General features: G+C 32.8%; 2 long non-coding RNA genes across 2 annotated transcripts in view; both read right to left on the reverse strand.

Moving 5' to 3' along the window:
• LOC119642579 overlaps positions 1 to 8,942 on the reverse strand; it is a 17,935-nt gene extending 8,993 nt beyond the window's left edge. Inside the window, exon 1 of the long non-coding RNA XR_005248086.1 lies at positions 8,846 to 8,942. This is a non-coding gene — a long non-coding RNA (uncharacterized LOC119642579). The remainder of the gene's footprint in view (positions 1 to 8,845) is intronic.
• A 262-nt stretch (positions 8,943 to 9,204) lies between these two features.
• Positions 9,205 to 13,450, reverse strand: LOC119642580. The gene is made up of 2 exons (XR_005248087.1): positions 13,202 to 13,450; positions 9,205 to 9,455 (listed from the first exon to the last, which is right to left on the reverse strand). It is a non-coding gene; the product is annotated as an uncharacterized LOC119642580 (long non-coding RNA).
• Positions 13,451 to 17,314: the final 3,864 nt, after the last annotated feature.

The raw sequence follows: 17,314 nt of genomic DNA on the forward strand, positions 1-17,314 counted from the left end.
TCTCTCTCTCTCTCTCTCTCTCTCTCTCTCTCTCTCTCTCTCTCTCTCTCTCTCTCCATCCCTATCTCACTCTTCTCTTCGGACTGTAATCACTTTTGCTCATCGCGCAAACAAAGGTAAAACACTTAAAAAAGCTACGTTCGTTTCAAACGAATCTGGAACACCTCTCGTATAACACAGTGGAAGTTTTTCTCTTTCTATTAATTAAATTAAATCAGTGACGAAACGACGATTCAAATATTACATGATCCCAATAAGTAGTTCTAAGAGCGATATCTACAATAACAATTTTGAGTTATTAACGGGAACGTATTGCATTTACTGATGTTATTCCAGTTTTCTCTACCTCTTTCATCTTGAGTTAAACTTTACAAATGGGGACGGAAGGACAATTCCCCTATGTATTTCCTTACTGAACTTCTTCGTAAGCAGTATGTTCAATTTCGAGCCGATGTAAAGCCCACTAACTCTTAGCCACCTACGAAATAGGGCTGCACCTTACACCTTCTAAACTCTTTTCTGTTAATTTACACTTCTTGCAGCTTGTTCAGATTCATGGGCTTTCTAAACTCTTTCCGAGCCTTGACTTCTTAATCTTTTTCCAACCGATCTAAACTGTATGTATTGATTATTTTCTAAACGCGGTATTCTCTTCCTAGCCTAAGCCATTCTTAGAAAATTTAGATGATCTAACTTGCCACTCTCACGCTAATATTTGTCTACATTGATCTACCCTTGATCTGTCTCGGCCTATTTCACTTCGCTTCTACAGAGAAGGACCAAGACGAATCGAGCAAGACTTCTCATAGGTTATCAAGTCCATCGCAGCTTAACGCTTCGTAGTTGATCTAGAGAAACATGGCTAAATTGTTTGCGAGCCTCGTATCAATCACAAAACGTATTTATTTCTTTGGAGGGCTTTTCTTCAAAAGAGCAAATGTTATAGAAAAATTAGTATATTGGCTTACCACGACTCGTTCGGTTTATAAAAATATATTCAATTTCGTTTACGTAATACGAAAAGTTGTACATATTTACGTTTTCCTAAGTGCATATGTATGGCGTATGTATGCCATCTATAGGTAAATGTAAATCTCTATTTACATTATTATATATATGTCAGTATGGATATATATTTATTTATATATATATTTATATTTATTTATATATATATATATATATATATGTGAACGCAAATAGATATGAAAATCTAATGGAAAAAATATTTTTTTGTTAGTTTCGCCAACCACAGAATGGCATCATCTCCCATGGATCAGATGTTTGATTATTACGATTAAATATCATTTGTTAAACGATATTATTTCACATGTGCATATGTACAAGTGGCTCTGTCTCATGACATTTCTCTTTTTATGTAAGCAAATAAAAAAATAAAATATATTAATTACATTGATTGATTAGTTTGGCATATGAAAAGAAAAGAAAATGAAACAAATTTCTCGATTTTTATATCCGATAAAATTACTCAAATTTCCAAATAGGAAAAATATCGAAATTTTATTTATTTTAGGAAATTTTTTTTATAAAATTTTCGTATTACTTAGGGGCTTAGACGGGCTCTAATTATATACGTAACGAACAAATGCGAATGTTGAATTCCCATCCGCATCGCAAGGAACACATTATTCAATGTGCGCTTTGAGCTCTTCCCTCTAATAGAAAACGGTGTCAACTCACTTCCCGTAATCCACCTCCGACCCTTTTGAAATAAATCTGCCTCCTTAACAATGATTTTCTTGACAGACCTGCATAGTGGGATCGACTTGTCCACCACCGTCTATCTACTCATTATTAGTGAACGTATTACGTAACCTTCAGATTAAAATCTATATGCCTTTTTCGCGCTTTATAAGACGTGATTCTAACTTCAAAATGCCAAATCCAATGAAACAAATCGTTTAATATATTTTCTCTTCACTGATGCTACACTAAGTTTGAAAAGAATTTAAACTGAAAAACTGACAGCTAAGGAGCGTTGTTGATAAAAAAATAAAATAAAAAAAATAATTTTCAGCTAATAGCAAACCTATATTTTAACTGAAAATAAAATTTTCATGTAAGATTAACTAAACGTTAAATTTAAGTGAAGGCTTGTTTCACTTAGCTATTAATTAGCAAAACAAGTGGAAAAAATCAGCTTATTTATATGAGCATTTTATTAATAAACTGAAATCAAAAATTCTTTCACAAAAGTTGGAAAAGTCAATCGCAATACTTGAAAATTAATCATACAAGTCTAACTAACAATTAGCAAAATGTGCATTTGTACAAAGAAAATAATAGAGCGCCTCGTTAGCAGTGTTAGTTCTCTATCTATCTATTGTCTATACTTTCGCCTAGTATTAACGCATTGAAAGCGGCTCTTAGCCTTTAATTAATTTCAAAACATGTTTATAACCTACGCCTAAGTTGGAGCGGATGCAACACGCAGAATAACTTAAAATAGATCCATCCCTTGATTCAAGGTCGGTTTTCGAATCAATCTGCGTACGTTTGTCCACCTGTCCGACTGTCTTTCTATTTGTCTTGTATTTTTTTTTCTTCAACCCAGGCGTCGCGACTTTGGGAATAGTTTGATGAAATACACTAACATGTTTCGGACTAAGGACGAGTGTTATGCATGAAATCGGAGTACTTTTTCAAGCCCTTCCCACATGACGCCTTATTCTGAAAAAACTGTGCGGTGCTTAATGACGAGTCATGGTCCATTGTAGAGTTTTTACTTGTTTTTATTGCCTTATAGGAGCATTCTATAGAAATGCACGTATTATAGTTGAGATAAATTGCGATACAAACGTGTGTGTATGTTATCTTTCAATTATCTGCTAAATAATGTGCGCCCAAATTGTCGAAATTTGCTGGGCCTAGAGATAAACATTAGAAACCATCACCAAGCATATATAAATTGTTTCTGTGATTAGCTCTGAATGTATCTACATCCGCCAATCTGTTTGCCCGTCTAGCGTTTTTAATCTAGTGTTTCGTCTTATTCCGATTAATTGCCAGGAATCAGTCACACCAGTCATTACGATTACCCATCATTCGCCAACCGTTCTCGAAACTAGAGAGAGAGAGAGAGAGAGAGAGAGAGAAGGAGAGAGACAGAGAATTAGCTCTCTCTGATAATATCACTTATGCAAACCATATTACTCTTCCGGTACATTCGATTATCTTAATTATATTCGGTAAAGGCAGTGTTAACTATTCACTCTAACTATAGGCGCTTACGCTTTCTTCACATATTACACTTGTATTAGTACATTGCTGACACTAGTAAAAGCCAATAACTTTTTCTAATTAAAAAAATGAAATTAAAATTTTTTATTTTTATCGAAAAACATCTTTTGTTTATACTTAAAGTGTAAATAAATTCCTTTCTAACAGAAACACCGCCAAATTGCTTTAAAGAACATTAAACGATTATATTAACGTTTAAAATTATTTAAATATTTACTCTTATGGGGCTGGTGTGAATTCACTTGGCTGGCGAAAAAACAAAAAAAAGCAAAAACCAAAAAAAAAAAAAATAAAAACACAATCTTGTGAAATATTTGCAAATTGTTTGTACAAGCATGCGCTCGGATTAAAAGGTGTGTGCGCATTAATTTTCCAATGTTAGCAGAGAGCGTTATATAATATATATATATATATTTTTTCAGATTATAAAGCGTATATGTGATTAGTTTCAATATGGGGGAGTTCTAACGATACAGGGTTGCTTATGCTTGCTATCAACTTGAGATAAAACAAGCAAAAAGTCGAAAGAAATACTTTAGTTTTTCTTTATTATTATTATATAAGACCAGACTCCTACGCTCACTGGCTTACTAGTTTTTTATGCTTAGTTACTGACGACTCATTTTCCATACGAGATTTCCTTTCTCATTCAAAGCAAACAGAAGGCGTTCACTGTCTCCTCACAAACAAAACGATATATTTTTGTTACCAAGTGTGAAGCTAGGACGGTTTTTGGCATCCCTATAGCTATAAAAGTCCTCAACCTTCTGAGTGGACAAAAAAACAGATTTCCCCATTTGGTCAAACCAAACAAAGCTAAGAATTGATTTGCTAGAAAGGCGATACCACGCGATGTATTTAATCGCTGCGGCGAAGTTGATGGTATTATTAATAAGTTTTCCTCTTCAAACGTAGACTTGGTCGGTGATGACTAATGTGAAAAATATATATTTAATAACTAAGAGATAAAAGCATTCGTTTTTGTTTTTTAACATTTTTATGTATGAAAATAATAAAGAAAGTTTTTTAATAGCGAAAATTTCAAGATGATGTGATATTATATAAAACTACTTTTTAGAAAACAAAGTCTAAGGCAGATGGTGTGAGGATTGTTTGTAAAATAACCCATTATTATTATTATTTTTATATTTTCTACGCATACATAATACCATAAATACTATCGAGTTTATTTAGATTAGTACGCGTTGGAGTCTTTAGGAGCTCATTCATTTCATTCATCATTTTCACGTTGAGTGGTGTCGAGGCTAACTGAAGGGGATTATTAATTATTCATTATAATGTGCTAACGGGTGTCACTTGACGCATCACAGCGACGAAAGCCCCCTATACACGGCAATCACATATTGTGCACACATTGATGGCGAAGCGCATTGGCATTGGTGCGTCCTCACGAGAAGGTTCTAAACTCAGTTCAAGCCAATGACAAGACTTTCACTTCTACGCCCCGTTTTTTTTTCCTTACTAGTTAGCAATAGGAATATTTGTCGACATTTAAGACAAGATATGCCTAAATTTCTCTCTCTTTTCTTCTATTTACAGTTGTTATGAAATTTTTAAACAATATGTGTGTATAACTATTAAATATTCAAACACACGTAGCACAGTGGTACGTAAAACATTCGTTTTTTTTTATTTATTTAATCTAATTGTCTGTGAAATGTTTTTTCATTTCATTAAAAAGCAAAAAAATATGAAAAACCACAAGTATTTTAAGAAACTGTTTAAGGCCTTTTATAAAATTAATTTGAACGTGTAATGAAGTTGTGGTTTACTATGTTTGCAGTGAATTAGAAAGAGTGAACAATGGTAGAACAAAAAGAGCCCTTTCTAGTAAAGAGCCCCCTAGTAAAAAATAGTGAAAATCGTATGCTTTGGCATTTGAAAGAAACAATAGACGGCAAAGAATAAAGAAAAATATTTAATTTAAGATTACACCTTGTCCCCGATCTACACGACAGATATGACAACAAGTGAAAATGGGTTTCAGGCAAATTTTCCCTAGAAAGGCTACTACACTATATTATACCATAACTAACCATAACTAATATTGGATGCTTGCATGTATTTTGATCAGCGACATCCATTGGTTAAAATGATGAGGTAAAGCAAAGTACGTTCAGACGAAAAGATTATTTAAATTTGTGTTATCCAAGAATTTCTTCGTGTCGGGCACGTTGCTTCTAACCAAGATCGCTGAATCGAGCTCCTCCTCACCAGGGCTATTGTTAACTAAATCATTTTGTTTTTGCTGTGCAACAGCTAAACGATTTCGCTCTCCTTGTCCCATATGGCTTAAGAGAGCATAACTCAAAAAATTATTTCGCCATTGCTGCTAAGGCGTTGTATGTCGTGCGAATTTTCTCAAAACGGCAGACAAAAAAAAAATAAAATAATTTTCTGAAAACTATTGTTAAACAGTAATTACTGAGCCAAATAGAAGTAACGGTTAATTTTATGAAAAATTTATAAATGTCATGCAATCCTAAAAAACAAAGCTACATATAGAGCGGACAAAAAAATGCAAATAAAAAAATGTAAGAAAGAGAATGCGATTATCGAAACAGATCGTTCGAATCGAAGCATTCCATCTTGTATTAAAGTTTAAAATCATAAAAAAGCACGGAACGTCAATCCGTATTTCATTGAATGTATTCAATTCTATAAAAATTTCATTGTATTTTATTTATATACATATACATCCCTAATGGTTTCTAGTAATGAAATCAATAAATGAATAGCATAATAACGATCATAACAAAAACAGAAAGCACACACAAGTGACATTACGACTGGAAGAACGTACAAAAAATTATCGGAAAACCATTCATAATTTACAATTTCAATTCGTTTTCCACATATCTACAATTCTTAAAATTGGTGAATAGAAGCTTTACATATAAAAAAAGAAAAGAAAAATGTTGTGTAAATCGAGTGATACGTACGCCTTCGTATAATAAATAGTTAGTGAATAAAACCTGTTAACGATCATGCAATGAATTTTTTTCGCTCTTCAGCTAGGGTTTGCAAGGGAACATCTTGTGTCTGTCAGATGTCAATCAGATCAAGGATTGTTTCTCTGCCAAAGGATTGTAAAGAATAGACCTTCAAAGGTACAGCCATCGATAAGGCGTGAGGAAAATCCAAAAAGAATGAGCTTCAAATATTTTCAAAGAAGACTCTCACCATTGGAACGATCATTTGTTTTTTTTTTTTTTTTAAATCATATGTCAAGCCGCGATATGCATGGGTGTGGATTTGTCCATCTACAAAGAAAGCAGTAAAAATCGAGAAAGCTTTCGAGAATTTTCGGGAATATTTAAAAAGGGGAAGAAAAAAAATTTTAGAAATATAGAAAATATACTTTATTTAACAACTCGTGAGATCACTGAGAATTTAAATCTATTGAAATATTTATACCCTATGAGAAGATCGACTTTTACTCTGGCCAAAAAAAACGAAATTTCTTTCCGAAACGGTCTGTAATTCTTTATTATTTAGTTGATTCCTATCGTTCCTCCTTTCTATCGGCGAGAGTGCAATTTTTTCAAATTTTTCCCAACATCTACAATTCTATGAGAACATGAGTGGGAAAAAACCGTAAATAAAAAAAAGAGAGAAATCTGAACATTCACTTATGGTGTTTTTAAAAGAAAAAATTGCTGTTTGTATAAAATATGTTGTGCTCACTACAGATTTGTAAAATTTTGAAATGTGATCCAAAGCCTCTATTAGACCTACGTATATGTGTTGATCGTTTCTCTGCTGAGAACTGGACTGTTCACGAGACAAATGACAACAAGGCTAGGAAAGATAACACGAACTTACAAATCGAAAATTCCGTCTCTCTTCCATTCCATTCATATTCACATATACCAGGGATGAGTATAATATACCCAAGAGTCGCATATCTGTCGGACAACAAATTTTTATTCGTTTTTTTGCTTTGTACTATAGCGTAGTTTTTTCCCTTTAAATATTATGTTACTCTGGATGTAAATCCTAAAGGCAAGGAAGCAAATGTAAAATTGCAAATGCCTTATTTTACAGGCACCAAACACATTGGGAAGTAGCTTTAGCGCTATTTCCCTTTCTCTCGCTAGTGGCTTTGGAGGCATTCTAATAGATGCCTATATAGATCTAATTTATATATACACACGAAATAGCGAAAGGAGATTCGGGAAAATAGATTGTAAGACTAAAATCTTAAGCACTAGCATATCTGAAGCTATCGGCTTCATTGAGTTGTTCATCCTTGAGATACTTTGCCTACTCAGCTAAATTTCAATCTAAAAAAATATCCATTTTTACAAGTTCAACCAAAACTACCGTACTTTTCGTATGATAAGACGCACCGGACTATAAGATGGACTTCAAATTTATAAGATGACTGTTTGAAAAATATATTTTAATGTTTCTTTCGGATCAAAATTTTTATATATTATTAATATAACTCCTACTACTTATACTCGGTTTATTTTCACTTTGGTACGATCACTCGTCTCCTTAATGTCTCCGTTCGTACTTTCGGACCATAGAACGCTCCCAAAATTTTAGCCCACCTTTCTATGTAAAAAGGGGTGTCTCATAGTCCGAAAAATATGGTACCTATCTTTAGAGAATGAATGCGATCCCGTCTCGCAGGTTAACGCTACTGTGTATGCCCCATGCCATGCCAAGCGAATTGAATTTTACATCTTACACCGTCAGGGGGCAGTGCAGTATATGAGTCAATCAATAGACTCAGTCATTCAGTAAATTATTGATTGAAAAATGTGACGTTAGTAATTGAAAGAAGAAAAACACGAAGAGCTAAAGTAGCGGTATTTCAAGTTTCGTTTCAAGTCGTCCTTATAAATTATTTTAATGAATTTTTGTTTATATTTTCAGTTTCACTTGTTTATTTGTTTGGCGAATAAATGAAATTTCGATGGGAAAAAAGCGACACATAAGCGCAAAATCATCATTTCAGTCTGTAGAGGGTAGAAGGTTCTCCTCGCAGCCATAAACTGTTTGCGAATTCCATGATAATCATTTTTAGTGGAATTTCATTTCATTTTGTTTGCTTGTTTGTTTGTACCATTCATTTGCTAGGAAAAAATTTACATTTTCAATTGATTTTTATTATTATTTCTTTTTTTTTGTTTTTTTTTTTTCTGAAAAAAAAAGGAAAAAAAATAGCAATTTTCTTTATATGTATGTGTGGGGATAAGTGGACAATATTGTATGGAACGATTTATGGGAATTTCTCACATACTCGCAATACCTAATTCGTATATACATATGTATGATTACATCTACATAAACAACCGCTTGTTTGTTTCAATTTTTTTTTTTTTTGTTTTTTTGGTATTTACAATGAATTTCATCATCATTATTTTTTGCTTTTCCTCCTTTTTTTGTTTATTTCTTATAAATACGATAATTGTTTGCTTTATTTCTAATTTACGACGCAATTCTCGTGCATACTCAGTTTGATGGATGTAAAAAAAAGATGTAAAAAAACAAAATGATAAATTTTACATACATATGCTTTTTTACACAACGTTATTTTATAACGATAACTTACGCTAACTTTAAATAGTTGAAGTTTTCTTCCTTTCCTTTGGTTTTTTTTTTTCTTTTTTATTATTCACATTTTTCATCATCTTTTATTGTCTTCACAAAGAAAAAAAAATTATTTTTTTAATTATTATTATATTTATCATTATTTATTTATTTTTTTTTTTGATTTTTTCTGAGAACTTTTCTGTTAATTTAATTTAAAACAAAATATGCGTATTGTTGTTCCCCTTCTCAGGCGAGTAATGTTTTTATGTTTTTCTTTTTTTTTGTTGTTCGCTTGTCATCATTTTTTTTTCCACTTTTCACTTTTTTCCGTTTTTCTTCTTGTTTGTAATTGCATTTAATGTTTTTTTATTTTATGTGTTTTATCAACAATTTCAACTTTAAAGTTTTTTTTTTTAAATTTATTTTCTATTTTTTCGAAATGCCGCTATATCCGTTTAGTATGATCGCACAAAAGTTTCAGTTCTCAAATGCCACTGTCATCATCAGCAGACCATATGGAAAGTTCAATTTTTTTTTCGTTTTTTTTTTATTTCAGTTTAGTTCTCTACCTTCGTTATACAATATAAAATAATGACAGCGCGACAGCGTTTCGTTTAGAATCGTTTCCACTGGCGAACAAAAACATATATATATATATGTCAAAACACTCATTCATCCTCTCACTCACTCACTCGCATTCAGTCGATGTTTAACATACAACCGTTATTATTAGTAAAAACAAAATAAATAAATAAATAAATAATAGTAACAATAATAAGCAGCCGTGGGAGAGGGAAAAGAAGAAAATGAAGAAATTAACGCGTTTTAATAGTGTTTTTGGCCAAGAAGAAATTTTATATATAAAAATATTTCCTTTACTGACTTCTCTTCTTTATCGTGGTACTTTTTAAACCAAAGATTTTCATCGCAATAGCAAGAATTATCATAGTAATATTAAAGAAAAACAAGAAGAAGAATAAGTAGAAGAAGAGGGAAAATGAAGAGAAGCAGAGAAATAGAAATTGAAAGGCAAGCAGCAAGAAAGAATTGATAACTTGATAACTCTGATTGCCTGTCTTATCTTTCGGGTTTTTGACAATTTCAGAAATTGAGATAGAAAGCTCGTCTTAGATCGTTGATCGTCTTGTAAACGACGAAAACAGAAAATATTTTTTCAAGATCTTATACATCGTTGTGTTGATGAGAGCCGCCAACATTAATTTATAAGTATACGTAACAACCCTAATGCCCACAGAAGAGCTAAATTTGAAGCTTTAGTTTAAGCCATATCAGTACGTTTTGATAGACGAAATGGAAGCTCGTAGTCTCGATTTGCTTTCAAATATCTTGTAAGATCGATTCCTAAAATGGCAGAACCGTGAGTTACAAATTAAGACAAGGTCTTAACATTTTTAATCTTGAGAATAATTCTCTGCACCTCTCTGGTCTATTAAAAATTTTAGAAACTAATTTAAAAAAGCATAATAAATGTCCACGGAAAGGCCTCCCTCCTAATCTTCTAAAGGGCTGCGCAATCTTTATTTACTAAGTAGTTTGAAAATTTGAAAGGAAACTGCAGCTAGTCGGGAAAATATCACACAAGTCGTGTTGATCGAAGTTTTCCACCCCTTGTTAGAAAATTTTGCTTGAGATAATAACAGTCGAATTTGCCCTTTAAGAGTCCAATATATATAATATATTGAAGCTTAAAAGCAAATAAAAAGCTATGACCCAACTCTTCTTATTGCTGAATCCACCTACAAAACACGTCTATTTAAAAACCAGTGAAAACTCTTAACTGGACGGTGGCCCATCATTAAATACCCTAAACCGCTTCATTTCGTACAGTTACACTTCTGGCGACTTTTTAAAATACATGGCGCGTGGTCCAGGCCGATTTCATTATTGTTCATCCTTTCGCCAGAACGTGTCGGTGTAGGTTAAACAATCTTATGTTCTAATCTAATTAAGACAGAAAGACGAACACACACACACACACACACACATCTAGTTCAGTTCAGAAAATGATTCCAAGTCGATCGGTATAATCAATCGGCATCCCCGCAAGTCTTCCTTCCTTCCTAGGTATCACATATGTCCACACAAATTTAATATACCCTTGTACCTTGCACAAGGATGGCGGGTGTAGGGTGTAGGGTGTAAATGTCACACTTTTATGAAGCAACAATCAGTGTTAAAATACTTTTTCTCCAGCGCATTATTGTTCAACAAGAACTCTATATATATATCGTCTTAATCTTATATAATTTTTCCTTACAAATTATAATGAAATGAAAAAATCTCTGTTCCGCTTAGTATCTATATCTATATAAATATATAAATATATTTCAGTTGTCTATAACAGAAACGTAAGAAGTTATTTCTTTAATCAGAATTGATTTTTAACCATATCTCTGACCTAAACAATTTCCAATTTTCTCTGGTTTACATTTGACGAACATACAAACAAATAAACAAAGCTACCCATCAGCCACCAGCCTATACAACACAAACCGCACAATACATTCTCTCAGACTAATATTCGTTCCCCCTTTAAATCATCATTTATTTTAACTACATTACTACTAACACTATCAAATGTAAAATATAATAAATATGTAATGCGCGCCGTAACTAACTATTTGCGTTACTCGAAATGTTTTTTCTCTCTTCTTTCATCATTTTAAGATAGTTTTCTCTTTTCTATTCCTCTCAGTCAAGTAGTTTGTTTATATACGTTTTACTTTTGCTTTCTTTCTTTGCCTCTTACACATACACATTTATTAACTGCTGTTCTGCTAACCCAGACTTCAAACCTTTCGATGTAAAGCAATACGGAACAGAAAAAAAACGAAAAAAACCTGCTGAAAAAAATTATTATATATAAAGAGCGTAAGAAGGAAAAAAAAAGAAAAAAATATCAATTCATTTGACGTAAGCACAGTGGGTCTTCGACTGAACAAGTGCGTTCAGGTATTCCATTTTCGCCGTTTTCTTATTTACAATTTAAAATTATATATTATATCACATATATTAAGCCTATCACAGTAGTATGCACAGACTTTTTCTCTTCCTAGACGCGTTATTTTCCAATTTGAGACCTAAAACATCTTCATACCGTCTGTCTCCGAGTGCTTCTGGAGTGAGAACGAGAAAAGGTAAGATAGTTTCCCCGTCATAATTGTACCGTTCAGGCACCTTTCAGTAAGTAATACTTTATTACACAGTAATCCTTTGTTAATTGCGTTTAATTCCTTTCCTTCGTTTTTTTTTTTAATATTGTTATATAAATAATTTTTGTTTAACATTTAATTTTGAGATTGTTTCCAATCCTCCTCGACTCCAGTTCGTTACACTTTACTTTACATCTGAGTAAGTGTTGTGGAAATTTATCCCGTCTCGTTAGGAGTGATTTTTTAATTGCGTTTTTTTCATAATTTTCAAAACTTTTCATTTCGGAATAATTGTTGAGGCCTCTTGTGGCTTGGAAAATGCAAGTTGTTTAAAATTCCGTGATAACGATTAGATGTAAATTCTATATTTGAGATGTTTTGAAGCAAAAGCAACTGTTTTACGAAAATGACAAGCTTTACGTTTCCCACGATTACACGTAACTTGAGTGCTCCAAGGAACGTTTTCGTTTCTCCAAGAAACACTTACTATAATCCAATAAACGATTACTTTAGGTAAGAAAACGGCCTATTTTTAATAAAATCTAAAATCTTATTTTTCTATATCAATTTTGCGAGTTCAATAGTCTTTGCAGAATGCATTACATTTGTGAGAATAACAAAATACTGTCTCCAATAAATAGTCTGAGATGCGAGATGAAGATGGATTTATAATTTCATTCGAGCTTTCCCAGCAGTAAAACTGAACTACTAATATCATCGTAAAACTTGTCTTCCAAATTGCACTGCGGAAAAAAAGAATTCTCAGACGTAGCTTAAGGACTGAGTTAAGATGGTAATAAGAAAAGAGAAAGAAGTAAATTTTATCAAAAAAGAGGAAGAAAAAAAAGAACAAAGCGAAAATCGTATCGAAAACGGATATGTACAGATATTTTCCGGTGTGATAAAAAAAAAAAAAACTACACAGTGTATGCAACTAAAGTGATATCGCATTCGCGAAGAAAGAAAAGAAAAAAGAACAAGAAGACGATTTTACCTTGAATTAATTTAACTGAGACATCATACATAACTGAATCAAACAATGACTGCTGATTACAAATCATTTGATTGAAAGTCTTTTTCTTTCCCTCTCTTTTTTCGTTAATTTTTTTTTACCACAACTTTTCTGTATCGATCTTTTTTTCTTTCTTTTCTTTTCTTTTTCGGCACAAAGAGTATAAATTTAATACAAAAAAAATACATACTTTTTAAATGATTTTCCAGTTATTGTCTCTCGCACACAAAACAAGCACAAATACACACAGATACAAGAGTATAAATTAATTTTCAATGAAATTAGATTTTCAGTTTTAATTAAATTTTAATTAAATTTTTTACCATCCAACGTTACTGTACTGCTCTCGTATGAACGTATATAGAAAAGAGAATAACAAAAAAAAAAAAAAAAAAAACACAAAAAAATCGAAAAACAGCAGAAAAAATTTACATGCATTCAAGATATAACTTCTTTTTTTCTTTTTTTATTAACTTATTTCCTTTTTTATCTTTTTTCTGCTTTCATATGAAACTACTAAGCAAGATTCTTGGTTTTATAGTACAAGTTTTATTTTATCGTTTTCGTTCTTTTAGAAAATTACTAAACAAACGTCTATTACTTATAAATATTGTATGACGATGCACACAGTATTGGGCTTAGGATAGTTGCTTACAGTTTGCTCGTTGCGTTTTCAATGCCAACTAGGAGCTCAGCAAACGTCAAGCTAACCGATTTTGTATATATTGTATTCATATATGTATAACAGATCAACTGAACAAATTCAAACAGTCAACCAGGCAGCGAATCAACCAACCGAGCAACTAACCAAACGCCCAACTATCCAGTCGATAGTTTTAATTTTTCGTTTCTTTTTTCTCTTTACCATCAAGTTCAAAGCTGCCATAGCACAAACACATAGATATGTGTATACAAGGAAACTAAAACACTAGCAGAGCCTTAGGATGAAGAACTTTAAGCGGTATAGTGGTGAAGGGGCAGTTAGTTAGGAATAAATGCATGCTTTTGCTGCACATCAGAGACAGGCTGATTGACTCTTCTCTCTCGCATTCCCATACACATATATGCATTTAAATATATCTCCCTATATATACATATATACTTATATATATAATATTAGTATATACATGCAATGTAATTGTGTTTGTAAAATACACAAAAATATTTGCTCGGTTTTTGTGTTACTGCTCTTGATTTAGTTATTTAATTGTGTATAGAAACAAGACCTACCAACCGAGAAACCGAGCGACCCAAAGCGCAGCTCAAGTTCAAGGATGTTATGTAATAACGCATACAGCATGCAATAACACAAAAAAGTGCGCAAACACACGTTACATTTGCGGCTCGTACCAAAAAACTTAAATTGGACCTCATTGTGAGTTGTTGCCTGAATAGCGTACACTACACACAGTAAATAGAAAAAAAAAAAAGGAAAAGTTTGAAGCACAAAGCACTCGCATCAGATTAACCCAACCTATTTTGCGCTTAGTATCGAAAACATTAGCCTGCTTGCACACATTTACAACGCATTGAAATTTAAGATTTTTTCATTTTTTCCTTTTGCACAGTGTGGCTTCAATGTCACTTTCCTCGCGTTTCGTGTCAGTTTTAAGTTTATTGCATCGGTTGAGCGCATCTCACCAGTACGCGACTTGCTTGACTTCCATATGTTTGTTCTCCGCCTTTTCGGTTTTATTCTGTAGTTATTAAGCCACTAATTCTAAGCGTATATAGAAGTTTATATACTTATTTTTATTTATATTATATGTAGAAATGTTTAATTCTCTTGTTTATTTACCTCACATCAATATATTGCGTTGTACATGATTAGATAGTCGTGTGTACCTAACACACCATATGAATATGTATATATATACCATATGTATACTAGTGTATCTTATATAAAGCTATATATAGATATAAAGTTGTACTCTTTTAACTAAATATGTGCACATATTAAGCATTTTCCTGTACACGTTTCTAGTTTCTAGTTATTAGTTGAAGACATACATTCATAAAAGATTTATACGATGGGCTTGTGTATCCATTGATATGAGTTATTTTATTTATTTCCAGTAAATTAATATTAAATTTTGGGTTTCGTTTTGAAGATTAAAAAATATTCTAGGAGAGGTTAACTTATATTTGAGGATCAAGAATATATTTATTTTGGTGGAACGTTTGTAACGCCCAGAAGGAAGCTTCAGACGCCCCACCACGTATACGTATATATTCGTGATCAGCATCAAATTTTGAAACAATTTAAGCATGGCCGTTTGTCCGCCTGTCGGTCTGGCTATTGTCTGTCCATCTGTTGTGAGCATTCTCCTGGCCGCAAATATGAGGCATTCGGTTTCAAATTTGGCAATTACCCAGTTACAGGTATAGTTACACTTTGCTTGGTACAACACATGCGCATATAAACTTTAAAAATAGAAACAATCAGTCGCGCCCACCCAACGTTGTAGAATATGAAAACTTATTTCTTTGCGTTTTTTTTATGATCACGGTGATGGATATATCGGGGTATATATAATATAACGGTCACGACCGAATATAACTTTCTTACTTGTTCGGTTTTAGAATCAATACGAAAGTACTTTTTATTTCTCATTCTCATCTGTGGTTGGAGATGAGAGGCGCTCAGTAGACCATACTCTTATATTTTAAGATTAAAGAAAATCTATCAACTGGCGAAGGCGAAATCTTCACTTGCCTAATACGAGTGTTTAGTTAGCATACTGGGCTGGTGGAGAGAAAGCTCCCGCTTTGTGAGGGATGAAGGTGAACATATGTGTCGCATTACTTATGTTTGACTTAAATCGATTCAGAAAGTGGCTCGGAATCGTTATAAGAAAAGGCGGATCTATGGCAAGTTCTTCTAAGTATCGCGTACATCTATACAAGCTTAATATGCCCTTGTACCGCAAGCATATACCACGATATATCGAATACTTCGCAGAAGTTCTCACGTGAACCTGAAAAATTTATATAAAAATTCTGCGAAAATATGCCTAAAAGCAAAAAAGAGAAAAAGGAAACGACACAAGCAGTGAACAGCCAAATCCAAAAGGCACGTAAGACTGTTATGCCAATGTATGGTTTTCCGCCCAAAGACTTGGCTGCCCTTAAAAAATATGAACGCTTCGAAGGAATCTCTACTTATTAGGCTCTTTGACATATTAATCAAGGGTCCTTCGTAAACTTTGATTTTGGTTCAAAAATCTTCTACATATTCCTGCGTTTTCAAGGAAATTTCAATAGCAAAACTTTTCATTACCTATAAAGCATTGGCGCGAATGGCGGTAAATTACTGAAACAAATGGGGATTGTAACTGACTTCATATCCGCGACAGTAGTTAAAATGTTGCTAAATCAATAATTACGTAATTTAAGCACTTTCCATGAGTAGCTGGGTAGAAAGAAAGGGATGGAGTGGAAACAGATAAAAAAAAATGTGTGAAGAATTGTTGTGAAAAAAAAGGAGAAAAATTGCAATTCATAAAATTTTTATTTGTAGAATATGGTAAAAAAGCTATAATATAAGCTGTACTGTACTTTACACACTCTGTACATACAGAGGCCAGCAATATTATAGTCACATAGGGGGACACAAGGAAAGACAATTCGAAAGAGACGAATAATTATTATTATTTATTATTCGAATATAAAAAAAATAAACAAATAAATACACATTTTTATTGTTTAATATACAAGATTACAATCCGAATGGGGGTGTCTCCGGTTGACGACGTGAGAAAAAAAGCGCCTAACAAAATGTTCTTTGGACTGATCGTGAAATAATTTTAGTGCCAGGCGACATACAACTAACTCAAATTTCTCAAAAATGCAACCAATGAATTGATGTCCTCACGCCGCCGATGAGCCGATGAGATAGTGAAGCCTATAAGTTGAGATGAACGATGGACCAGTGTTTACAGTTTCTTGAATAAATGGGGGATAAAGGTATTCAATGAGTGACGTTCTGCATAATCGCTGCTCGCTTTATACTGAAGGCAGGAATATTTTTTTAGAGAAATATTCCTTTCTTAGTCACGGTCTTGCCCGTCAACTGATACATCAGTTGACTGTGTAGTGACGCGATAGTAAAATTTGACGAAAGTGATCTCTCTCTTGTTAGAACTGAATGGATTCGCATCCACTTTGACAAGTTGCTCGCTATTGTGCAAACTTCAAGCGATATCGAAATCAAGTTCGAAATGTTCGAAAACTCATTTTAGTTCCCCCTTTGCGCAGTGCACTCATTCTCTCCGTTCTTTTTGTCTTCTCATTTTCATTTTGA

This window comes from Glossina fuscipes, unplaced genomic scaffold (genome assembly GCF_014805625.2).
Source record: "Glossina fuscipes isolate IAEA_lab_2018 unplaced genomic scaffold, Yale_Gfus_2 226, whole genome shotgun sequence".
Lineage (NCBI taxonomy): Eukaryota > Metazoa > Arthropoda > Insecta > Diptera > Glossinidae > Glossina > Glossina fuscipes.